Source organism: Adiantum capillus-veneris, chromosome 13 (genome assembly GCF_014529385.1).
Source record: "Adiantum capillus-veneris isolate H3 chromosome 13, ASM1452938v2, whole genome shotgun sequence".
Classification (NCBI taxonomy): domain Eukaryota; kingdom Viridiplantae; phylum Streptophyta; class Polypodiopsida; order Polypodiales; family Pteridaceae; genus Adiantum; species Adiantum capillus-veneris.
The window spans coordinates 26,164,645-26,192,312 of record NC_140943.1 but is presented as its reverse complement, the minus strand read 5'-3'; the positions used below and the strand labels follow the sequence as shown (position 1 = coordinate 26,192,312).

At 39.7% G+C, this 27,668-nt stretch overlaps 1 pseudogene; it reads right to left on the bottom strand.

Annotated features, from left to right (window-relative positions):
- Positions 1–4,989: 4,989 nt before the first annotated feature.
- Positions 4,990–13,017, bottom strand: LOC147443725 (uncharacterized; annotated as a pseudogene).
- Between the last annotated feature and the right edge of the window lie 14,651 nt (positions 13,018–27,668).

Sequence of the window (27,668 nt, the reverse complement as noted above, 5' to 3'; positions counted from 1 at the left end):
TCCACATTGAGACCTTCTCTAAAAATCAGCCATTAGTCTTCTCACCCTCCTCTCCTTCCTCCTCTCTCTCAAGCTCAAAAACCCATCAAAATTCCTCTTCTAATCACCTCTCAAGTCATGCTTAATTTTGTTGTAATTCATAAGTTCTCATTCAACCCCTTTCTATTATTACTAGATATGTATTGATTTGATGTAGATTCTTTACATTTTAAAATAAGGAAGCTCTTGGACTCAAGCTATGGAGGAAGGAGTGAAGACAACACAAGTGATGATGGAGCTAATTGGTCAACAAATCACTTGGAAGGAGCTTCTTCATTGGTTGAATGTCCCTAATCAAGCTTCATTTGTACAAATTACACTTGGATCTTAACCTCACTCCTAATCACTCTCTTTCCTATATAAAGAGGCCTTCCCCTTTGTAATTTCAAGCCTCCCTCAGCCCCATTGAGTCTTTGTATCACTCACCATGAGCCCATAAGCTCATTCATTCACTCTATTCTTGCACATTCTAGAGTGCAAATTGTTTCATGCTAGTAACCTCTCCTTCTCTTACTTATGTTAATTAAGAGAAATCTTTTATATATGTGTGAGAGTGCTTGATGTGATCTTGACTAATCCTTGAGTGGTTGTTTGGTAATCTACATGCTATTTGCGTTGGGAGTGTTTGAAGTCATCCATTCATTGTACACACACTAAGGTTAATGCTTCATTCATAGTGATCTCTCTCTCTCTCTCTCTCTCTCTCTCTCTCTCTCTCTCTCTCTCTCTCTCTCTCTCTCTCTCTCTCTTTGTGTAGCGGTCCTAGCCCACGCTTCCAAGACTAGGTGGTGCCCTTATCTCATTTCCCTTGTGGCGCAATGGAGTTTGTTTTGGTGTAGAGGCCGCCATTCCAAATTTCCTTCGTCAACGTGAAACCATGTATGCATAATGTGTACGCATGTAACCATTGTATGTCAGTCTATCAACTGCATAACGCACCCTCTCTGATCTTTTCAATTGTGGTGCACTCTTCTCTTCAACTCTTGCATATGGGGGTACATATTTCTCAATATGATTACTGCGAGGTGTCCTCAAATGTGGTAAACCATGCTCTTCATCGAGGCTTTCATCTCCAAAACTCTCTTCAACCACTTTCTTCTTGCCTTTCTCGTCTTGCTTCTTATCTCGCAAATGACCGCTCCATGGGTTGACACTTCCTGTACTCTCCTCTGCCATATGTGGTCCTGAAATAGTTCTTGTTGATGGTCCTGGCTTATCAACAACATGACACACATTCTCTTGCTCTTCATACTCATCTTCTATCATCACTGGCTTTGGTTTATACCATGGTTCATGCTCACAAAATCTGACATCTCTACTGACATAAACTTGTTTTGTCGTAGGATCATAGCACTTGTAACCTTTCTTTTCAACTGGGTAGCCAAAGAATATACACTTCACTGCCTTTGGCTCCATCTTCTTTCTTGCTTCATTTGGCACATGAACATAGCAAACACATCCAAAAACTTTCATGTAGGAAACTGTTGGCTTGATCCCATAAAGTCTCTCATAAGGTGAAATTTCATGAATGGCAGTTGTTGGTGTTCGATTCATAATGTGTACTGCTGTATAAACTGCTTCAGCCCAATATGTTAATGGCATATTCATCTCATTCATCATTGCTCTTGCAATCTCTGCTATGACTCTATTCTTTCTCTCAGCAACTCCATTTTGTTGTGGTGTGTATCTGTAAGTAATCTGTCTTCTTATACCTTGTTCACGTAAGTAATCATCAAAACTGTGTGACATGTACTCTCCCCCTCCATCTGTACGTAGGCATTTAATTTGACAACCATTCTCTTTCTCAACCATAACTTTGAACTCCAAAAATACTTCAAATGCCTCTGACTTTGCCTTTAGAAAGTAAACCCATGTCATTCTGTTGTAATCATCCGTAAATGTGATAAAATATCGACAACCATTTGGTGTAGCATGATCACAAGGTCCCCAAATATCTGAATGAACAATTTCCAAAGGACTTTGGCTAATTCTCCCCCTCTTTGGAAATGGTAAATGAGATTGCTTTCCAAATTGACAAGCTTCACAAACATGATCAAAATTCAATCTGCCAAACTTTGGTAATCCACGTACAATTTGATTTGATTGCATATGCTTTAGTCTTCTAAAATTGACATGACCAATCCTCTTATGCCATAACTCTGCCCAATCATCTTGAGTGGCTGATTTGTTTGCATACATACCACTGTGTAAACATGGATCTCCAGCTTCCAATGAGAACAAACGACCTTTCTTTCTTCCACGTGCCAATATCTTGCCTGGTTTGCCTTTGTGAAATTCCTCTATGAAGCAGCCATAATGATTAAAACGGACTTGCAACCCTTGATCTGTCATTTGTCCAACTGATGCTAAATTGTTTGTGATTGAAGGCACATATAGAACATCTCCCAATGTGTTGTATGTCCCGTCTTTTTCTAGCAATGGAACTGAACCAACATGTGTAATCCGATGCATAGTATCATCACCTGTAGCGACAAACTCATCCTCTTCTAACTTCTCTTTTCTGTCAAACCATTCACCATGATATGTCATATGATTTGTGGCACCACTATCTAAATACCAATCATCTGTATGATGTGGCTCCACCATGCTTCCAACAACATGCTCCATAGGAAATAAATGTCCACTCGACCTATTGACATATATATTTTGATCATGAGGATTGTATGTTTCCTCCATGTCTGCCATAACGTCGGCCTCTTCCACCATGATCACGATTTTGATTTAGCCTTGTGTAACATTCTCTTTCAAAGTGACCATAAATGCCACATCTGTTACAATATCCATCTCTTTGAGGATGTACAAATCGTCCACCTCCACGTCCACGAGTTCGGGCTCTCCCCCTGCCTCTTTGGCTATAATCATTATAACTTTGACTTTGTTGATTTTGCCATTGACCTCTTCCAACATTGTTTCCACGACCATAGTTTCCTCTTCCACCTCTATTGTTTCCACGACCTCTAGAGTAAAAAACCTGATCTCTGGAATTGTTATTTGATGTAGAAGGACCTGACTTGCCTAACTTCACCTCTTCTTGCAAACAAAGTTTTACTAACTCTTCAAAATCAGGCATGTGTCCTCGAACAAATATAGATGTATCCAATGACTTGTATTCCGGTCCCAAACCATTCAATGTCACTGAAACTAAGTCATCATCTGGAACTTCAACATTAATGCTCGCAAGATCTTCCTGTATTTGCTTTATCTCTGTCACATAATCTGATATGGATCTATTTCCTCGCCATACACAATGTAACCTTTGCTTCAAGTGAACTTTTCGTGGTTCAGTATTGGAGCTGTTCATTCTTGTTAGTATATCCCATGCTTCCTTTGGAGATTGAGCCTTCTTCACATTTGGTATAAAGAAGTCACTAATGCATAGTGAAATCCGATGCATCATTTTCCTTGAATTCTCGATCCACTTCTTGTAAGCTTCTACTCCTACTTGCCATGTTTTATGTGCTTCAACATTCTCTCTATTTGGTTCCAAACCAACCTCGGGACACTCTTGTTCACCTGTAATATAATCCCATAAACCTTTGCCCATGATAAAGTTCTCCATCCTGTAAGACCATATGTTGTAGTTCTCTCTGGTCAGCTTCTCTCCAACAATCTGTGTGACTTGAGTTGAACTTTCTGCCATCTTCACTCTCTCAATTTCTTCCAAGGAATTTTGACAAAATTTCGGCAGAGTTTCGTTTGTATTTGGACAATATCTCAAGTGAAAATCTTAACCAAAGTGCTCATAAACACTGACAGAAAATCTCTCACTGCCAAGGGAAAATACACTAACTCACTTTGCCACAGACTGACTCAGTACTATGCATAAATACTCTAAAACAATGTCCACATGGACCTGTATGCAAATGCAATCCATACGATGCCCTATACCACATATCCATACATCCACCTTCTTCCCATAGTCGTAAACGACATATGAGGTCTTTCACGGGGCTAGTCGGGGGTTCGCTCCAGTACCTAATCCACCTTGCCAACGTACCAAAGCTCCCAAGGCAAGGCTTCAAAAAACCTCACTCGACCCTCACAAAGGCTGCAGTCTTCCAAAATACATTGACCGCATATCCATACATAACCACAAAGTACTCAATCTGACAATATAACCGCCTCAACTTCTTCCCACAACCTTTCTTACATAGGCGGCTATCCATAACGGACCCACAACCACCAAACATAATCTTCGATAACAAAATATCATGATGCAAAAGCTCTATGTCGCTCTCCAAAACCTGTGTAAATGCTGAATTCTTCACCTGTAACCTGTAAATCTACTGCCGAGTGCAAAACTGGACATCTCCTATGCTTGTGTGAATTGGCTGTTTGCTACAAAAAATTGCAGATTTTGGCAAATCTAAGTATGCCAATGCATCCGGAACGCCCAAAAACATAAAGATAGACTCCTGGATCACTGTATTCCGAGTTCGGGTGAGGGAGTTATGACCAAAAAACCTCTCTTTTTTTTTGTTTTCCAGAGCTGCGGAAACCTGTGTATTGACTGTAGCTCCTCAAACTGAGCTCTGATACCACTTTGTAGAGTGCGCAGGTGATGGAGAAGGTAGGAAAGAAGACTACACACACACACACACACCAACACACATCGAGACACACACACACAATCGTTACCCTGCAGCAGCCATTCAACGAGCTGCTCTTCTCTTTTGAACTATTATCCAAAGTATATTTACAACATGGTATAGTCAGTGTCCAGCCGCCCATAGCACAATGGACATATTCTTTAACATCATATTCTTTAACAGGGGGGGGGGGCACCCACGTGGACTACAGGGCTCTTGCAATTCATGTGGGCGACTGGCCTTGGCCATCGTGGGACCCTCGCGATCGCGCCCACCACATGGCATTGCCTCATGGACAACCACACAGTCACCGTGGCGACCCACATTGGCACCACATAACTCATGGCGCCAACGTGGACCGCGTGGCAGTCCACGTGGTTTGCCATGTGGCCGCCAGGGGTCCCAAGGGGAGAGAGGGAAGTGGGAAATTTCCATGGAGGGAAGAGAGAGAGAGAAAGAGAGAGAGAGAGAGAGAGAGAGAGAGAGAGAGAGAGAGAGAGAGAGAGAGAGAGAGAGAGAGAGAGAGAGAGAGAGAGAGAGAGAGCGGGGGGGGCTTGGTGGGGGAGGGGAAAGAGAAGAAAGTAGTGATAGAGAAAGTGGAGAAATAGAGGGAAATAGATAGAGAGAGAGGGTCGGGAGAGAGAGAGAGAGAGAGAGAGAGAGAGAGAGAGAGAGAGAGAGAGAGAGAGAGAGAGAGAGAGAGAGAGAGAGGCTTGGTGGGGAAGGAGAAAGAGAAGAAAGTAGTGAGAGAGGGATGGAGAGAAATAGATAGTGAGAGAGGGTTCGGAGAGGGGGAGAGAGAGAGAGAGAGAGAGAGAGAGAGAGAGAGAGAGAGAGAGAGAGAGAGAGAGAGAGAGAGAGAGGCCGGTGGGAGGCGTGTAGAGAGACACGGGAGGAGGTTGGTGTTGGGGGGGAGAAGAGACAATAAATTTCTTGAAAAATTAATTTATTTTGAATTTTGAAAAATATTAGATAATACTAATAGCTATTATGACTAATATAAAATACTTTTAACTCTTCTGAACACAATTAAACACTTCCACTCGCATTTTTCATTCTATTGGTTATTTTTCAAATCAGTTGTCATGTCCTGCATTGTAGTCTTCCCTACTTTACCAATGGGAATATTATTTTTAGGGTCAGATAGCTCCAAGACACAGCTCGTCCACTTCGAGAATTGATGACATCTCGTGAAACTTTCCTTGTTTGTAGTGTTTGCCACTACCCATGTATCCAATGGAATTTCATTCCCCGGTTTACTTGGTTCATGCAATTTGTTTTCTTTTAGTGCACTCTTGTCTTCCTTTCCAGGTACAAGTAGTCTTGTTGAGGGCATTCAATATTTCTAGGTTAATTAGAGCCAGAGTTGTCTATAGAGACATTTGCATATTTTCATTTGTTTGGTTTAAATTTTTGGATGTGGATACGTCAACAATTTTTGTTTAAAGATCTAATTGGATTTCAATCTAGCCTCGTAAGCTTGCAACATGGCAGCTAAGTTATCATTAACGTTTTCTACCAAGAGCGAACCTCTTGATAAAGTTTTGGATGATTTCTCTTTTTTCAATTGCTCCTTTTTTTCCTTTCTTGTTTCAGATGCTCTTTTGTTTGTTGCAGCTTGGTTTCTAGAGTTGTTTTCTCTTCCAACCATTTTTCTTTCTTTTTGTCTCTTTTTGCTTTTCACGATTGGAATGAGCTGGATGTGTTCACACAACTATTTTTGTTGTGTACTTAGAACTAGAGATGTCATAGTCAAAGAATTCATATAGCACTTCAGACTAGTACTTCATTGGAAGATAAACCTGGAAAAAATGATGAGACACTTTAATTGAGACTGAAACTGGGATTGCATTTAGAATAATCAAATTACAAATGGTGAGCATCAAGTATGCCTGTAGATGGCCTTGGAATTACAGAAGAGACAGAGTGCAAAAAATGATTACAAAGTGATACAAAGATCACAGTGTTACAAGTGGCTCAAAATATAGGCGTCTAAGGGATCCTCAAAAATGAATAGTGGGTCCTATTTCTAGGTTGTTGGTGTTTGATTGACTATGCAGTGTGAGTTACGGGGGTAACTGGCTGGTTATTGCTTTTTGAAGCTTCAAATGTCTGTCAGTCTTAGAGGTGGTTCATGCCTTGTGCATTCCTCCTCTCCTTTCTTGAATTTTAGTATATATCAAGATTCTATATGAGGATTCCTAGTCTATTTTCTAATTTCCCAATAATGGTTCCTAGTTTCTTGTTTTTTCTCTTGTATCTAGACAGTCAACTCTCGTATGTCTGTTGGTATACTTGCAATGGCCACCTCTCTCAGTTTTGCCACCACAATATATGTTGCACAGTTTGTAAGGCCCCCATATGAGGAGAAGACAATGGTGCACATATATTTGGTGAATTCTAGCTTTGCACCCTGATTAGGTCTCTATTTGTGATCATGGATGGTATGGAGCAAATTCAAGGCCAACTTAGGGGGCCTCGGCGGTGGAATATTCCTTTTTGTGAGAATATCTTGGTCGGACGACGATTGGAAGGCAATCGGAAAATGGCCGTCCCTGGTGGTCGATGGCCAGTTGTCCGTGGTCTTTGGCCGGTGGCCAAGTTCTAGGAGAACTTGTCCTAGAACTACAAAAGCGGCTACAAATGGGCGGGCTCGTGGGAGAGTCCTACTTGGACCTGGCTATCTAAGGGCCGTTGCACATGGGCGTTTAGAGGCTCCCTTATATCTATATAAGGAGGCCTTGTCATGAGTAATTCTGTAGAATGGTGTGCACACTTGATGCACACAACACATCCTTGTGTAAGGATTGTTAATCCCTTGTATTCCTACTTGATCTAGTTGTCTAAATTGCCATCTAAGCTCTACCTTGAGAGCACATGGGTGGATGATGCCATCACTTTGTAATAGTGTGCTAATTTAAATTTTTTGATTCGCAACTTACTTTGCATGGTATCTCTCTTTACTCTCCTTGCTACTAGATCCTTATTGTATTCCGCATTTTTTACAATGTCAACATAGGACTCAAAAGGTGTATACTCTTGAAATCATTGGATTGAATTCATCTTGCCGAAGACCAATAGTAGAATAACAAATAACTCACTCAGTGTCTGTTTAGAGAGCCCTCTTCTTTTCAAGTGCCTTCTTACTCTTAGATGGTGTTTGGGATTTCAGAGGTAGTAGCTCCAACATTTTCATTCTCAATCAATCCTTATTGGCAGTCTTCCTCTCCACTCTATAGGGCCTCATAGCATCCCAAATCTTAGTGCCTGCATTATACAGAGTGCATTTGCCTCTTGTTAGGTGAGTCCTAGCCAATTTGTGACAATAGGACGTAGTGTGCATCCATCCTTGCGACAATGGCTGGTTGCATTTAATGCAAACTTTGAACAAGATCTATGTCATTTCTCTGAGTTGAGATTTAGAGCTTGCGTTGCTATAGCCATTTCCTTCTCTGGAATTTTATAGGCTTTAATTCTCAGCTGTGACATTTGGTTTGTGATCTAAATGAGCCTTTTAATCTGAATCTTCCATTGGCCCATTAACAATTGAAACCGGTGGATTTGACCCAATAGTTCGCTAACCATAGTCATCTGAAAGGAATTTTATAGTACTTTGTTTCATGCCAGACATTCCATATTTTCCTCTTCATACCAAGTTATAAGTCCATCATCTATTTGAAGGTATATAGAGTTTGTTCTCTACTCTCTAGCACTGATGTATGCCATTCGAGCCAAAGAAGTTGAATTACCTTGCTTCTTTTCAACCCTTTACCCACCTCACACTGGGCGATAAATTCAGCACCATCTAATTATCCTTCTGCATTAGTTTTCTTGTAACCCTGAGTAGGTGGAATAGAGCCTTTAGATGTGTTTCCTATTCCCTTAGAGTCATTTTGGTCTTCAGTCTGCTATTGTTGGCTTCATTGCTCTATAATAAGGTTTTGACCCTCAGATTCAAAACACCCCTAGCACTCTTCATCTGTACAAGCATCTCCTTTAATTGCAATTATATGACTCTCATGCATTTTTATATTGGTTTGTAACCAGTACAAATTCCACTCGTAGCCCTAGTGACCTAAGACCTGCTATGGTCAAGTCTTTATGAATTGTATAAGCCACTCTGTCATTATTAGTAAGGTACCATTCTAGAATTCGTTCCAATACTTGGACACATGCAAGATGTGCAAGTAACTGACAAGCTTCCTGGTTTTGGTAGTTGGTTGCCTTCCAATCTGCAACCATCTTTCTTGTTCCCACATAGAGCATTTGAAATCTTTCTAGATCCGAGAATTTTGAGTCATCGTACAAAATGTGAATATGTTTATCTCTCTGCTGGATCTTGTTCAATGCTAGTAACTCAGTAGAGTGATTATGGTAGATTCAAAATCAATGATTAACAAAATAACTTTTCCTTTATTCTGGCTATATGGTTTTTGTGTGATTTGGACTTAATTAGGTTAAGAAAAAGTCAATCCTTAGGTGTGTTTTGGCCTTTTTGACCCACTTTTTGAAATTCTTTGGCAAAGCTTCTTTTGGGAGAAGCATTTGTCTATGTCTCATCTACCTACTGCTTCAATCTTAGCCAAAACTCTTAATCGGGGACATGGACTATGATACATGTTCCATCGTATCTGGACACCAAAATTAGGCATGTTGCTTACTCGTAGTATCAATAATCTACTCTACCACTTATTTTTGGATTTGGACAAATTTTTGTCAATCAAAAGGAAGTTTAATTGTCTGCCCTGTGGTTTTTGACTAGTTTCTGTGTTTGGCACTTTTGACCAACTTCTTTGCTATGGTGCCTTTTGGGAAAATTGTTCCAAATGCTATCATCTACCTATACTAGTCAAATATCAGCCCCACATGGTAAAGGGGGGACATGGATCACGATCCATGTTTGACCATTTTTGAACATGAAATTTTGTCAGTAGTATGTTTGCACTCTATGGATGTTAGGTTTTCACTTATTTTTGGATTTGGATCTCAACAAGTCAAAAAGCCCCAAGTTTTGGTCAATTTTGAAGTTTATTGTGCCTTTTGCTCAATATCTTGGTTTGAGCGAGTTTTCAATGTCAATTTCTCACCAAGAGTGTATATTCAGTGATGTGGAACCACTCTTGACCCTATGGTATCAATTACCGTCCAAGAAGTCACAAGGAGCCATGGATCACAATCTATGTTCCTACATCAAATTGCATGAAACTTTGGAGGTTTGGTTATCCCCTTTTTCCATTTATTTTTAGGTTTGGATCAACTTTTGAGTTATGACCATCAAATTTTTAGTTTTTCAAATTTATGGTCAATTTGTCCAAATATGGTTTTCAACAAGTTTAACCATAATCCTTTCAGCACAATTTGATGGTTGTAGTTTCTACTTATTCTACTCCTATAAGTATATAAATGAATCTAGCAACAAAAACAAACAAAATAGTACAAAACAAAATTGAAACAAAAAATAGCCCAGCACTTAAAGAAAATCAAAGAATGAGATGCTTTTGGCTATATCACTCACAACCCTCTTTACCTTTTGAGAAAAGATCTAGGAAGTCCTTGACTCTAGACTCTACCAAGCACTAAACCCCCTATCTAGATGCTTCACTACTAAGGTGTAAATGAAAGGGAAAGACAAATATTTGAAAAAGAATTCTCTAAATATGCACTAGGTCACTCACCATGTAAGGATCATTCCCCAAAAATGGCACCAATGTTTGCGGGTCGTCTTGATCACACATCCATAGCATAGTTGTCTAGCACTAACATAATCTATCAATACTGAAAGAATCGACTCGAATGGGGCACAGAGACTCTTTGAGGTTGTCAATCTCAAGAAGTTAACCTAACAAGCAAACACGCCGACTTAGCAAGAAAACCACCACTCAATCATCAGGAAATTTTCCTATGTCCTTTGTCATTGCTCTAGGTCATCATGCCATTTTGGCACTCAAACAAAGTTGAAATGCAACGAAACTTGAGGAGGAGGTCTAAGAAACCTAGGAAACTATCCTCCCAAGTTTGGTTGCAATCAAACAAGGTACCAAAATCACAATGCATCATTATCAAGGTCTTAAAAACTACAATAGAGCTATCCAAAAAGGTTTCCCTATGGTCTAGCAGCTCTCTCCTATGGTCAAAACGCCAAAAAACAATTATTGGAGCACCCAAATTTGAAGATTAGACTCATTGATGCATTGTTGCAGGCCTCAATAAAATTGACAATGCTTACACTTAATTGAAGGAGCATGGAAAGAGGATCACAATGCAAGTTCTGGAACTGAAAATGGATTACTCAATCATTACTTGATATGATTACAAATCGAAGCTCCATTAACGCTTGAGCGTGTGTATATTAGAGCTCATTTCCTTTCAAAAGATAAGACTCCAATCACATTAAGGTTATTGACTTCTATACCTAGGGCTTTCTAAAATGGTTGGTGGCCGCCTCACATGGGCCTTTACACATATCATGATGGAATTACAACTCAGGGAATCAACCTGCTACTCTAGAATCGAGATCTAGACACACAGGTTAGCTACACTAGTTCAAAAAAATAATAGAGTACAAATGTGGTGTCAAACTAAGTGTCCAGCTAGGTGGACACACGTTCAGTCAATTTGCTATCAATGATGACGACAATGATTTTTAGCATAGTTTAGATGAGGAGTTTGGCATACCCTTTGTGAAAACTTTGGAGGTAAGAAGGATACAAGAAAGGAACAAGGCACCTAGAAGTGATCCTGGACCACACATGTCTAAATAGTAGGAAATTGTGTGCAAAGATTAAGTTATGGTAGTTATGTTGCTCTCATTGTGCATGTATGGTGAAGATTACAGAAGAGATAAAATCCATTCTTTTTTAGGATGTGATTAAAGAGAAAAAATGATAGCAGGCTATGGATGAAGATGCAAATGGAACATGGGAGTTGGTGCCTTTATGAAAGGGAAGGAAGGCAATTGGATGAAAGTGGGTTTAAAAATAGCACATAATAATGACGGCAATTTGAACAGGTACAAAACCAAGCTTGTGGCAAAAGGTTATGCACAAACTTACTAAGTTGCATTTATACACCCTATAATAATTTTTATACGTATTATACAAGATTATACACAAATATCCCGTATTATATGCAAACACCCCATATTATTTATTTTGATCGAAAGACCTTTAGATTGGAAGATCTGTTGATCTAAAGTTCTTTTGATCTAAAGATTTTTAGATAAAAAAGATAAATCACTAAAGGCTATGTGTGTATGCTCTGCTCCATTCAAGCATACACTTTCTTCTCCATTAGAGATGTAAAGGTTAGCTAAAAATAGAAAACTATATATAATAATTCAGTCCTCTTATAAATAGATATTAAGACCCAAAAAAATAAAAAATAGAAATAAATACATTTTGCAAAGTAAAAGAAAAGATGAACTTGAAACATAACAGATGAATAAAAGTTTGGTTCAACTAGTCAATTTCTTTAGAAAATCATTCTTAGAGCCAAGTCACACTCAGAATTAGCAGAGCAAACAAGATAATTTGCTTGCCAATTTTAGGCATGTTCATGTTGTGATGCAAGAAATCCAAGTCCGCTTGCAATGTTGCTAGACCTGTGGATGTTGGAGGTGCTAAGCGAAAGACACGGAGGTGTAAAGCACTCGCCATTTCTAGGTCTTCAAGAACCAATTCCGTTGCTCACTATTGACCAAGCATGCGCCTAGAAAATATCTCCCTCTTCTTTTTGTGTAAGTGGGACCACAAAGTGGTTTTCACCATAATATGCTTGCACTATCCCCACTGGTACTGGGTGCGACTCAGACCTTAACTTTTTCAAAGAAAATGTATAACTATATAAATATAGATATATAAATATGTAGATGAATGTATTAATAAAGAGTTAAAATAGTAGCTAGATAGAAAGATAATGAGCCTGAAAGTATAAATATCAACAGGAGAATAAGAAATATTTAAAAAACTTAAGAAATAAAGATAATAATAATCGAATAAAAATAAGATAGAGAGAGGCACAAATGGATGGACAAACAGATTGATAGATATATATGTAGGTAGATAGATAGATGGATGGTTGGAAGGATAGAGAAATAGGTGGATAGGTAGGTAGATGGATGGATGGATGGAAGAATAGAGAGATAAATGGATAGAGGGATGAATAGATAGATAGACAAATATGTAGATAGGTAGGTAGATAAGTAGATAGATAGACATATAGATATATGAATAGAAAGGTAAATAATTGATAGATATATAGATAGATAAATTGATGGATAGCAAGAAAGTTAGATAGATTTATAGATAAAAATAAGTATATCAATAAATAGATAAATAGAAACACAGATCGATAAATTAAATATAGTGTAATGAATACATAAGAAAAATCAATAATAAAAAAAGATAGGTGCACATAGAAATAGCTTGATGGAAAGATTTAATTTCTCCCAGGTTAACAAACTAGACTCAACTCTTTCTTATTTTTATCTTCTTTTTGTTGCATTACTAAACAATTGTTAATTGTTTATTTTTTGAATTTCAACTTTTATGTTTAATTTTTAACTATATATATTATTATTTCAAACTTTAAGTTTTTTATTTTTTATTTGTAATTTTTCTTGTTAGTATTTATATTTCTTACTCATCTCTTGTTTACTTGAGAGATGCTGTGTGATCACACAACATTGCTCTTATATAGAGATTTTTTACATCTAAAGATCTTTTGATCCTAAGATCTTTGATCCTAAGATCAAAAGATCTTTCGATCAAAAAGTCTTTCGGTCGAAGAAACAAAGAAATAATAGCGCTGCCCATTTTTGTTGACGTGGCACCGTATAATACGCCCATATAATATGGGGTATCGTATAATACGCCCGTATATGGCGTATTATACGTATCCCGTATAACATATAATGCAACTTAGCAAACTTATGGGATTCATTTTGAGAAGATATTTAGCACCATAGCCAAGATGGCTACCAGACATGTGTTTATTGCAGTGCCTTGCAACAAGATGGCACACTCATTTCTCTTAGAAAGATTAATGTGGATGAACATTGTCTAAAAATATCAATTGATAATCATAACCATCAATGAAGTGATTAGAGATCAAGATAAGTGGAAAAATAAATTTCAACACGTAGATTGCACTTAATGGAATTTGGCCATGGTTTTAAGGATTTTTGCTAGCTCATTTGGGATTTTAACGACAAAAAATGGGTCATTTTGCATTAAAAATGGCGATAAAATGGTCAATAAATATCCATTTTTGACCAAATATGGCTCAATATGCCACATCACTCGTAATTCCATGACATTAAGTGTGTGTGTTGGGGGGGGGGGGGGGGGGGGGGGGGGGGGGTTGAAGAAGAATATTAGCACTTGAAGCTTCTTTGAAAAGGGATAGACATGCTTCTTCTATGGAACTATCATTAGGAGAAGTTTGAGTTTAGTTTTATATGTTTTAGCAAAAGAGAGAGTGCTCTCAAACCCAATGGGAGGAGCGCTTCTATGGCAAAATATTTGGAATTGTTCCATCTAAAAAATAGTTTTATATTAAGAAAATGAAAAAAACTTTGGGTAAGTGTCACTTCCCTTTTCGTGGAAATGCTATTTGTACAAGGAATCTATCTTTTTTACCTTTCCATTTATCTTATTTAAACCTTTCTAATTACCTCTTATTTCTCCATTGTAGGATTTCCTTTTAAAGTAACAAAATGTGGACTAGCATTCAAAATTTGGCTTTCTTGCTAGAATCTGCACCGCTTTTTGCACCTGCTCTTTCACAAAAGCTATGGCTTCCTGAGCCAAAAGACCAAGTATGTCCATTCATGCACTAGTCACATGCAATACCTTCAACAACAAAAGAATGATGGATTCCAATCACTTTAACCAAAGGTATCTGAATTCTTATGCAATAGAGTAGAAGGAAGAACCCAACCTTGAAGAATCCGTTCTTATCTTGTTGGAAGGCAAGAGTGAAAGGGTTTAGACAAGAGACAAGAAAAAAGAGCATTAAGGATATTTTGGTGCAGCACGTGTACATGCACAAAGAGCTATATGTAGATCTAGAGAACTACAATCTTCTTTTGCATAAAAAAATCTATAAGTGCAAAGAATGTTATTGAAATTCCTACACATACAATTGTTAGGTGTCTTTGAGTATACCTATTGCTTGCACATACCTATATCCTTCTACTATAAAGGAGTGGCAACTTGTGGAATGTGTAATTCATATCTTAGATGTCTTTCATGGGTATTTTGGTGAATATCTTTACAAAGGAAGAACCGAGGGATCTCTTGCTGAAATTGGTGGTTTTTCCTATGATCATTCTTATACTCCTCGAAGAGATAATGGGAAATATGGTTTTTTGTCGAAAGTAGATAATCCTAGTTTCAAAAGTGGAGATTGGCCACTTTGAAGCTCCATGACAAGTGAGAGCTATAGGTGTAAACTCTTCAATGAAACCCATAAATCCTTGAAGGCCAATATTGCAAGCAAACAAAGAAAAATAACACTTTTCATGCCAATAAATGTATTTGTGGACTTTTTTCAAATATTGAAGATAGAGCTTCAAGAACAATTCTCTCAAGCAAAGGCTTACGCAATAGAATAGATTCTTGATGAGAATTACAAGAGTGCTTGGGTGGAGAGAGCAACAAAAAGCATAACACCTAGTTAGATAGCATGCACAATACTTTCAAAAGAGAGAGAAAATTAAGCTATTGACAACAGTTGAGGACCGGATTTACATGGAGCCCGTCCCCCCTCCAAAAGGCTTTGTATTATGGTTTCTCCCATCAAGAGAGACATTGTACAATACAATTCTTTGTGTTCCTTCAAGACTAGCTAGTGCAATTAAGATGAAACCCTTATGCACGAAGCAAAACACATATCAAACACAACATAAATTATCTCCTGTCTCAGACCCAAGACCTCACACACCTTCGAAGATGGTGAGAGCTAGCGGGGTATGAGAGTAGATTGAGAGGAAGAAGGAGTATTCTTACAAGAAATATGTTCATCTTCTCACATAATCACTCATATTAGCATAGCTAAGCTTAGTAATTAGCATGGTAGAGGAGATGAGCATGCAGTGAAGCTTGGCTCCTGGTTAGATTTGCATCACAAAGCCAAGAGTTGTTGGTGTAGGCCTCCCTTCTCACAAGCTTGGAGTAGGTGGTAAGCTTTCCATTAAAGCTTGAGAAAGAAAGAGAGTCTTTTTTTCTTCACACATGAGATTGTGTGAGTGTGTGTGTCAAGAATGCCTTGCAAAAATCAGCCCCCTCTCTCTCTTGGTCGACCCCTCTTGCTATTTTCTCATGCTCCACTCTCATTGGACCTCCCTAGGGCTAGTCAATGGTAATTAAGCAGTATAAGTGATAGCCTTCTAACATGTGTCCCCCTTTCACCTTTTGTGAGAGCTTTATGAAATTAATAAATGCAACTAAACTCTCATTGGACCCCTTTGCCTCCTGGCCAATAGGAATCAAGCAAGCCATTGGGCTGCTGAATGCTCATTGGACCCCTTGAGAGACTATCTAATAGTCTTGTAGAGAGCTTAATTCTCATTGGTTCTTTTATTAAGTATTTTTAAATTAATTAAACTAGATTTACTCTAGCCTAATTCTCATTGGTCCACCTCCAAGGCCATCCAATGGGAATTGGGTACACCTTGTGGGCATCTGGGCTAGGGAGCTGACATGTGTCCATCATTCCCTTTGTGTAAAGGGAGCTTGTGTGTGTGTGTGTGTGACTTTCTCTCTCATCCCCTACAAGTAAGACTCGCCCCTTCCTATGTAGGGATTGCTAAAGACTTTTGGGACACACACAAAGCATCCAACTTTCCCAAAGTTTGACCTTTGGACACAACCTTTGAATTTTGGAACCTTAGCATTTTGGAAGTCTTAATGGGTTGAACCTTAAGGTCTTTTTAGCCCATTGTTACACATGGATCTTTTGCAGATGGCCCCCCCTTTGGACCCCTATTTTCCCTCCTTTGGATCCCTACTGTGGCCGGTCTGCTAGCTTAACTAATATTTTAGCTTTTTCTCCCCTGGCACTTCCCCATATTAAATGATCAGTTTAACATGAGAAAATAATTAAGGAGAATAAGATATTGTCTATTATGACATTACCTCTCTCTTGAAATCATATTCGTCCTCGACTATGGTGTAGAGAAGATAAAGCATATTCATGAGTCCTTTTCTTAGCGGGTAGAGGATCCCTATGTTACCCTACGACATCGTTCCACAATGGATGACTAGTCCATTTGGCGCTTGAGAGCCTGAGTCTGCCGCAAGAATGTTTGTACATTAGTCCTATCAATCTTCCATAGTAGAGTGACAAGCTCTACTTGGTGTTTGGGAGACGTCATCTCCGCAAACTTGATCTTAAGCATGCATACTACTTCATTTTTGTGCATAATAAAGAAAAAGAGAGTCTTATAAGAAAAAAACTTTCTTCATTTTTAACATTTTGTACATTTGCTTACTCTTCCGAAGCATTGACAAGGTTTAGGTTATCCTTTAATTGTATGCCTTGCATCCATCTAGCATCTTCAAAAGGATAATTCTTAAACTTAATAAGATATCGTCGGATTGTCTTACAACTGACGAAGGAAATTTGGAATGGTGGCCTCTACACCAAAACAACCTCCATTGCGCCACAAGGGAAATGAGATGAGGGCACCACCTAGTCTTGGAAGCGTGGACTAGGACCGCTACGCAAAGAGAGAGAGAGAGAGAGAGAGAGAGAGAGAGAGAGAGAGAGAGAGAGAGAGAGAGAGAGAGAGAGAGAGAGAGAGATCACTATGAATAAAGCATTAACCTCAATGTGTGTACAAGGAATGGATAACTTCAAGCACTCCCAACACAAATAGCATGTAGATTACTAAACAACAACTCAAGATTTAGCCAAAATCACATCAAGCACTCTCACACACACATAAAAGATCTCTCTTAATTAAAATAAATAAGAGGAGGGGAGGTTACTAGCATAAACAATTTGCACTCTAGAATGTGCAAAGAATAGAGTGAATGAATGAGCTTTATGGGTTCATGATGAGTAATACAAAGACTCAATGAGGCTGAGGGAGACTTGAAATTACAAAGGGGGGGGCCTCTTTATATAGGCAAGAGAGTGATTAGGAGTGAGGTTAAAATCCAAGTGCAATTTGTACAAAGGAAGTTTGATTAGGGACATTCCACCAATGAAGAAGCTCCTTCCAAGTGATTTGTTGACCAATTTGCAACTAATTGGCTCCATCATCACTTGTGTTGTCTTCACTCCTTCCTCCATAGCTTGATTCCAAGAGCTTCCTTATTTTAAAATGTAAAGAATCTAAATAAAATCAATGCATATCTAGTAATAATAGAAAGGGATTGAATGAAAACTTATGAAGTACAAGAAGATTAAGCATGATTTGAGAGGTGATTAGAAGAGGAATTTGTGATGGTTTTATGAGCTTGAGAGAGAGGAGGAAGGAGGGGAGGGTGAGGAGACTAATGGCTGATTTTTAGAGAAGGACTCAATGTGGGAAAGGAAGGGTGTGTGTGTAAAGGTAGAGGGGGTGGTCTCCACCAAAGTTGAAAACACTGGCGTCCACTATTTTTGCCATATCTCCTAGACCGTAGCTGCCAAAATTATAAAAAAAATATGGTCAAAATCTCCAGCTCATAAGATACAACTTTGATGAAGACAACGTTTCTTGGATGGGAGTGGACATATTTAAAAATCCAGCAAAATCATGTGTCTGTTTCCTTCCTTCACCAAGTCTTCCACCTGGGTCCCATCTGTTTCATATGATGATATCAAACAGATGATATGAGCCCCTCATGACCCTTGAATCATGGGTGCATGGCTCCACAAATACATCATATCTTTTCTTTCCACATTTACATATTTTCCCTTCCCTTTACCACTAGGTTCTACCTTTCACCTCCTGTGGACTAGTCAAGGAAAAATTCCCATCAAGTCATTTTTTTTGAGATTCTCCAAGAGGTTGTTCTCACTCTTTCTTTTATTGTAAAACTCTAGACCAAAAAATTGTAATAGGCTCGGATCATAGCCCCCCCAAACCTGGCTAGAGGTATTTATGCCTCTAGCCTACTTTCTTTGATCTTGGGCTGACCTTATTCTGATGTGATAAGGCTTTAGACGCCATCCATTTGTCTTGGTCTTGTGCACTTTACCATCAATTTCTTGAAGTCTGTAAGATCCAGTTTTGAACTTTTTGGTGACCAAGAATGGGCCTTCCCATCGAAAAAGAAACTTTCCATCCTTACGAGTGTCGAAGCGATTGTCATATCGAAGCACTAGAGATCCCTTTTTGATGTCTTTAGATGCTAGCTTTTTGTTGAACTTTTCTCTGAGCTTCTCTGCTTCTTGAGAGTAGTGGTTGATGGCTTCTTCACGATCCAATTGCAGCCTCTCTAGATCCATGATCCTTTGATGTACTTTCTCCTTTTGAGAGCCTACCTGGCTACCCAATATTCGAAGACATGTTAACTTCACTTCAATGGGAAAAAGCACCTCCTTTCCATAAACCAAATGAAAGGGTGTGTACCCTAATGTGGTTTTGAAGGAGGTTCTATAGGCCCATAGAGCTCCATTCAGGTGTTTGTCCCAATCTTGGGTCCTGGCATGTACCTATTGGGTGAGAATTTTGCAAATGATTCCATTTACCTTTTCCACCAAGCCATTGCACTGAGGGTAGTAAGGAGTAGAGTGTTGATGCTGAATATTTAGCTTCTGCATGAGTTCTCCTACCAAGTCTGCTCTAAACCTTGGTCCTCTATCAGATAGTATTTCAAGAGGGGTGCCAAACCGGCAACAGATGTGGTCAAAGATGAACTGACTCACATCCTTAGCAGTAATTCTATTGGTTGGAATAGCCTCAGCCCATCTAGTCATGTAATCTACTCCCATAATGATGTACTCTTTACCTGACTGAGTGCGTGGTAGAGGCCCTATTGCATCAATTCTCCACTTCTCAAAGGGGCCATATACCTTTATTGGGTTCTGAGGTTCATCTATGAGCCGTCGTGGTCCTGCTTTCTGACATTCATCACATGTTTGACACCAGTATTTGACATCACGATGAAGACTTGGCCAAGTAAACCCAGCTTGTAGAACCTTTCTACTAGTGATGTCGTGTGCAAAGTGTCCTCCGCACACATCATCGTGACAAGCTTTTAAAATCTCTTCAATTTCACTCTTCAAAGGCACTCTCCTAAGCACACCATCCTTACCAAGACAATACAAATTATCATTTAATATGCGATACCCGGTAGCCTCCCTAGCTAACCATCGCCTTTCCCCTGCATTCAAGTGATTAGGAGCCTCTCCTTTCTCCAAAATGTTCATAATATCTTCTAAGTCCTCCTTGCCTTGCTGAAGTGGAAGTTTGATGGCCACTGCTCCTACTATTGATCATTTAAATTCGATGATGCTAGGTGGTCTGCATCCTTGTTCTGGTCTCTTGGCAGATGATGTACTTGTGCCTCCCTAAATCTCCTCATAAGAGCTTTGGTTTCTCTCATTTTAGTAGAGAGACTGGCATTTTTGCAAGCCCATGTACCTTGCATTTGCCTTACCAAAAGCATGGAGTCACCAAAAGCATTTAATCTCTCAATTGAATTATCCAGGCACCAACAAAGTCCATGAATTAGAGCTTGATATTCTGCTTCATTGTTGGAGTGGAAATCTTCCAGAGTGATCCCTTCACCATGGATCCTCTCTCCCAATGGAGATAAGACCATGATGCCTTATCCTATTATAAGACCACGATGCCTTATCCCAATGGAGATAAGGCCACGATGCCTTATCCCAATGGAGATAAGACCACGAGTGACCCTAACATTTTTTTTATCTCTCTAAAATGCCCATCACTTTCTTCACTCCAAACAAACGTCTCTTGACGAGTAAGCTGTTGTAGAGGAAATATCACTTGGGAGAGTAAGTGTATGAATCTACTCAAATATCTTATCTTTTGCAAGAAAGAGATTAATTGTTTGATGGAAGTTGGAGAAAGTAAGATTAGCAATGTTTCTATCTTTTCAGGATCTACCTCAATTCCATCAATGGACACTACATGCCCCAATAGTGTAACCTTGCTTTCCCCAATGTGACATTTGTCCTTGTTTAGTTGTCCACCCAGCTTAGCTAAATGAGTAAATCCTTCATCAATCTTGCCGAGATGCATACTTTTGGAGCTGTAAATACAAAAGTCATCTATGAAAACCCTTATAGACTTACCAAAGTAAGGTTGGAAGACCATATTCATGAATCGTTGAAAGGTGGCGTGAGCATTGGTGAGACCAAAAGGCATGACTGGAAATGAAAAACAGCCCCATGGTGTGATGAAAGTAGTCTTTTTATGGTCCTCCTTTGTGATGCGTATTTGAAAGTAGCCGGAGTAGCCATCACACACTGTGTATCGCTCGTGTCCTGCTACTTCATTTCGAATCTCATCTTGAAATGGGAGAGGGAAGTGGTCCCTCTTTGTTGCAGCATTTAGTGGCTTGTAATCCACGCACACTCACCATTTACCATTCTTCTTTGGCCTCACCACTACTGGGGAGACCCATTCTGAATCTTCTACTGGGTATATGAATCCTGCTTCTAACAGTCTATTCACCTCGGACAATAGTGCATTTTGTTGCACAACTCCTAATCTTCTTAGTTTTTGTACTGTTGTCTTGCTCCCTTCTTGTAGATGGATATGATGCTTCACTATAGTGACACCTGTAATGTGAGTGTAATCAGAAATAAACAATGATGCATGCTTCTTGAGAAAATTTACATAACCCTCCCTTTCTTCTTCCTTTATATCCTTGGATAACATCTTCTCTAGGCTGGCATCCCACACATTCTCCATTTGGATCCTTGGGTTGTCTTCTGATGAGGTAGTTTCCTTTATGGTGACGCCCATGACTTTGAGAGTGCTATCACTCTCTTCACTTGAACTCTCTTCCTTATCCATGGATGAGGAGCATCCACTTGAGCTCCACTCATCACCTGACGTCTCTAGTTCAAGGTTCTCTTGTCGCCCATTCTTCAAGTTATAAACCACCTTCCGACTATGGCCACCCACATGAGGCCTCAACTCCAAGTCTCCTGTTGCCCAATCTTGCCTAGCTCCTATACCCATGAGCCAAGGTCGTCCTAAGATAAGGGGGTATCCTTCTCCCTTCACTGGCATCACATAAGCATCAACCTCTGTAGTTTCCAGAAACAGAAACTCTCAAAGCTTTCACTACACCCACACAAGTGACAGAGACATTATTGGCCATTTTTTCCCTAAAGTTTGATGATTCCATTACCTCTAAACCCGATTGATGCATTAGCTTTTCTGTCATGACACAAACCTCTACTCCACTGTCAATGTAAGTTTTTGGAATCCGTTGTCCCTTGATTTGAGCCTTCACCAAAGGCACTATATCCTTGAGACCATAGGCTTTTATTACACTTACTAGCTTACTTCGCTTTGCCCTTGTGCTCACCATTTTTTACCACTGTCGTCGCAGCTTTGGGGAGATATGAAGTAGTTGTGGCCAAGTAATCTTTGGTCCTTGAGAACTCACATCAGTTGTCAAGTCATAAGGTTGTGTCCGAGATCCCATAGGAAAATCAGAGATGTCAATTTGAGACCTAGTACGGGTCTTTCTCTTCTTGGCTTCATCTTTAGTTTCCCGAGATGTACTTGATTCATTGCTTGCATCCTTGCTTGTTTCTTTACTTACTTCATCTTGGACACACACACGCTTGATAGGCATTGTAGCCACTTCATCTATCTTCATCTTCCCTTTAGCTATTTCTTTCTGGTTGCTTCTTCCCTTGAAGACCTCCTCCATCCTTATGATGCTCACATTTGGTTGAGTAGCAGGGGCTTGAGCTTGAGCACGAGGTGGCTGCAAAATTTGAGGTTGCAGTTGCTCTTGTGCTTGAGCTCTAGCACGGGGAGGACTTACTTGTTGTCGAGGACCTCTGACAGGGTAGTCATATCTTCTGGGATGAGGGAAATTATACATGCCGTGGCCATTTTCCCCACAATTGTAACACAACATTTCCCTTGCTTGACGTCGTATTGGTGGCCGATTCCCACCATTCCCCTCAATAGGCCTTCTTGCACCCTACACAAGATTTACTCTCAAACCCTCTAGATGGTTTGTGAGATTGTTTATTTGTTGGAGCATATCTTCTTGTTGACCTCTATTGAGGTCTAGTGCATTAGGCACATTTGGAGGTATGTGAGAAGCTTCCAGCTTGGGCTTGATAGAGAATCTTTCGATTCTTTTCCCTAGCAATTCTTAAGGCATCTTCAAAAGTATTTGGAAATTTTCTCTTTACCTTCTCCCTTAGCAAGGGGTACAAACCTGAGATAAATCGATCCTTTTGGAGGCAATTGGGAGCTCGCTCACCAGGGTTTAGTGAGTCTGACCATTGCCCCCAAAGTTTCAGAAAACCTTCCTCATAGGTTGCATAACCATGAGGGTCAACTTGATGAAGGTCCAGAAGCCATTTCCATAGTTCTTCTACCAAATTGGCTCGTTGAAATCTTCGTAGGAAAGCCGCCTTCAATCCCTCCCATTCAGCTCTTTGGGTTGGATCTAGAGCCTGGAAACCATACCCTAGCTTTTTCTTTGAGCACCAAAGGAAAAGCTCTCAATTTCAATGCTTCGTCATCCCTCCGAGAGACAAGAAAAGCCATCTCCAAGTTATCCAAAAAATCCCCAGCATTTTCCCCACTATGCCTAAAAAAATGAGGGAAAGCCATGATAGGATGGGTTGCCTTCCTCTCAATACAGCACAAAGATGAAAACGTCTAGGCCCAAATCATATCTTATTAAGGGTAGAATAAATGGATTGATAGATGCATTAATCTCAGCTAGACGACGAGGGCCTAGTAAGTTCCTTATGAAGTTTTGGAACCTAAGCTTTGTGCTAGCTATTATATGCACAGTTTGTCTAGCAAGAGGTTGGATAGGTCCATATAAATCCCTATGATTCATGGATTGTGCTTAAAGCAAGATGAAGATGTGAACATCAAAAGATACATTATACTCAAAAATAGGAAATATTATAGGGTCAGGGGACAACAATATCTCTCTCAACCTCTCAGCTCCAAAATAGAAGACCAATCTTCGTTGGAAAAAAATCCTTCTATCAATGTGCACATTCACCCTAATATTCTGAACTGATTGAAAGTTGTAGAAAATGGGATTATTCATTTGTGCATTAACTACAAACTTCCATGAAGAACTTCATTGAAGTTCAGCTCTCTTGGATCCCACCATTTGAGAGATGCGAAGAATTTGCTCACCAGTGATTAGCCTAGCTTTGGTGTGACCATCTTCAGCTTTGTAGAGTTCATAGGGTTCAATGGCTACCTGCTCAACCACCTTGAGCCTTGTTGCTAGTAGTAGTTGGAGTGCATCACCACATGTAGCCTCTTTCCAATACCGCACACCATTGATGTGTAGCTCCCCCTCCAGAAACTTGTTAATACCCGAGTTTGAGAGTGCTTTCACCACCTTAAGTCGAGGCTTCAAAGGAAGTGTCTTCACACTAGCCACGAAGCACTCAACACAATGCTTTGACCTAGGGACTTGATGACTACAAGATTTTCCTTGAATCAAAGAAGGGTGTATGAAGTTAACTCTCTTGACCCGCATACGTGCCGTTTGTCGATAAAGACGCTTCTTCTCTAGAGCTTCTTGGGAAGACCGTAGTGGAAGTCTTGGAGAATTTGATAGACCGTCCTTCATAGGATTGGCAGAGCGCTGCTTGACAACTCCTCCATGGGGGCACCAATTTATGACGAAGGAAATTTGGAATGGCGGCCTCTACACCAAAACAACCTCCATTGCGCCACAAGGGAAATGAGATAAGGGCACCACCTAGTCTTGGAAGCGTGGACTAGGACCGCTACGCAAAGAGAGAGAGAGAGAGAGAGAGAGAGAGAGAGAGAGAGAGAGAGAGAGAGAGAGAGAGATCACTATGAATAAAGCATTAACCTCAATGTGTGTACAAGGAATGGATAACTTCAAGCACTCCCAACACAAATAGCATGTAGATTACTAAACAACAACTCAAGATTTAGCCAAAATCACATCAAGCACTCTCACACACACATAAAAGATCTCTCTTAATTAAAATAAATAAGAGGAGGGGAGGTTACTAGCATAAACAATTTGCACTCTAGAATGTGCAAAGAATAGAGTGAATGAATGAGCTTTATGCGCTCATGATGAGTGATACAAAGACTCAATGAAGTTGAGGGAGACTTGAAATTACAAAGGGGGGGGGCTCTTTATATAGGCAAGAGAGTGATTAAGAGTGAGGTTAAGATCTAAGTGCAATTTGTACAAAGGAAGTTTGATTAGGGACATTCCACCAATGAAGAAGCTCCTTCCAAGTGATTTGTTGACCAATTTTGCAACTAATTGGCTCCATTATCACTTGTGTTGTCTTCACTCCTTCCACCACAGCTTGAGTCCAAGAGCTTCCTTATTTTAAAATGTAAAGAATCTACATAAAACCAATGCATATCTAGTAATAATAGAAAGGGATTGAATGAAAGCTTATGAATTACAACAAGATTAAGCATGATTTGAGAGGTGATTAGAAGAGGAATTTGTGATGGTGTTATGAGCTTGAGAGAGAGGAGGAAGGAGGGGAGGGTGAGGATACTAATGGATGATTTTTAGAGAAGGACTCAATGTGGAAAAGGAAGGGTGTGTGTGTAAAGGTAGAGGGGGTGGTCTCCACCACAGTTGAAAAAACTGGCGTCCACTATTTTTGCCATATCTCCAAGACTGTAGCTGCAAAAATTATAAAAAAACTATGGTCAGAATCTCCAACTCATAAGCTACAACTTTGATGAAGACACTTTACTTGGATGGGAGTGGACGTATTTTTAAAAAATCCAGCAAAATCATGTGTCTGTTTCCTTCCTTCACCAAGTCTTCCACCTGCGTCCCATATGTTTGAATCATCATATGGCTCCAAACCATGATGATATGAGCCCCTCATGACCCTTGAATCATGGGTGCATGGCTCCACAAACACATCATATCTTTTCTTTTGACATTTACATATTTTCCCTTCCCTTTACCACTAGGTTCTACCTTTCACCTCCTGTGAACTAGTCAAGGAAAAATTCCCATCAAGTCATTTTTTTGAATTTTTCTAAGAGGTTGTTCTCACTCTTTCTTTTATTGTAAACCTCTAGAAGCAGGGAAAACCAACAAAATATAGTAACCAAAAAATTGTGATAGGCTCGGATCACTGCCTCTTAGTACCTTGTCTTCATGTTCGAGAATGGACTCGGGCTACAACACCTCTTCTTGGTCCTCAATGTCGGGTGGGTCTTCAGTATTTGGTTCTCAAAGTGGCTCTCCTTTGTAAGGCTTTAATAGGCTCACATGGAAAGCATTGTGTATGAGCCAATGATTGGGCAACTTGAGTTGATAGGCCATCTCATTGATTGGCCTAAGAATCTGGAAGAGACCATAGTACCTTTTTGCTAGTTTAGCATAGTACTTTTGGTGTCCCGTAGGATTCTTGCCCGTTGTGTGCCTTAATCGAGCCTTGGGAAATTTTAATAAAACCCAATCATTTTCTTTAAAGGGTTGGGCTCTTCTATGCTTTTCAGCAGCAGCCTTTTGCCTTTGTTGTGAGATTGAGATAGCATCCTTAATCTTTTGAAAAGATTCTTATAGGTCTCAGCTATACTCATCTACAGCGAAGATCTTCCCATGTACCTTAAGTAGCAAGGGACTTTTTGATCTTCCCTCAACTACCTTGAAAGGTGCTTTTCCCTTTGAAGTATGTATAGTGTTATTGTAAGCATACTCCACTAAGGGTAAGTACTTCTCCCATTGGGATCTTTGATCTACTTCCGTTACATAGGCTCTTAGTAGATCGAGAATTGTTAGGTTAGATATTTCACTTTGGCCATCCGTTTGTGGATGATAGACCGAAGAGAAGTTTAGCCTTGTCCCTAAATTCTCAAAGAGACCCTTCCAGAAATTACTGGTCATTCTAGGATCTCTATCCGACACTATGGAAATTGGCAAGCCATGGTACTTGAAAATTTGTGAAATGAAGAGGGTTGCCATTTGATGGGCTTTGATAGTCTTTTTGACAGGTATAAAATGAGCTTGTTTACTGAACCTGTCTACTATCATCCATGTTCCCATATTCCCATGGATAGACTTGGGCAATCCAAAGATAAAATCCATGGATATGCTCTCCCATGGTGAATTAGGGATTGGCAAGGGTTGAAGCAATCCAGGTTGCTTCCCTCTTATCAAATTTTGTCTTTTTGCATACCGCACATTTAGAAACGTACTCTTGTATGTTCGCTTTCATGGTAGGCCAATAGAAATATGTTTCAATTTCCTTTAGGGTAGACTGGATCCCTCTATGCCCTACATAAGGAGAAGCATGAGATTCATACATTACTTTCTCACGTATTGAGTTAGTAATGCATAGTCTATTTCCATAGAGAAGATAACCATCTTGTAAAGTAAATGGTTCTTCTTTCTTCCCTAATGCAAGGGCTGAAATCACATCTCTAAAATCGGGATGAATAGAATACTCATCTATCATTGAAGATAGATCATTGTGAGTTGCTATGGAAACCACATTCACTCTCGGCCGTCTTGAGAGTGCATCAGCTACTTGATTATGCTTGCCAGCAATGTGAGCAATATGAAAATGAAATTGCGAAAGGAAATTTGCCCACCTCATTTGTTTGTTGAAGAGCTTGGTCTGCGTCATGAAGTACTTAAGACTTTGGTGATCCATTCGCAGAATAAAAGGAGTCCCCAATAAATAGTTCTTCCATGAGTCTAAGGCATCTAGAACTGCAAGGAGTTCCTTTTCATATATGCCTAGAGCTTGCTCAACAGGGTTGAGCCTTCAGCTTTCATAGCCTATGGTGTGCCCTTCTTGAAGCAAAACAGCTCCAAGGCAATCACCACAAGCATCACATTGGACCTCAAATGGTTT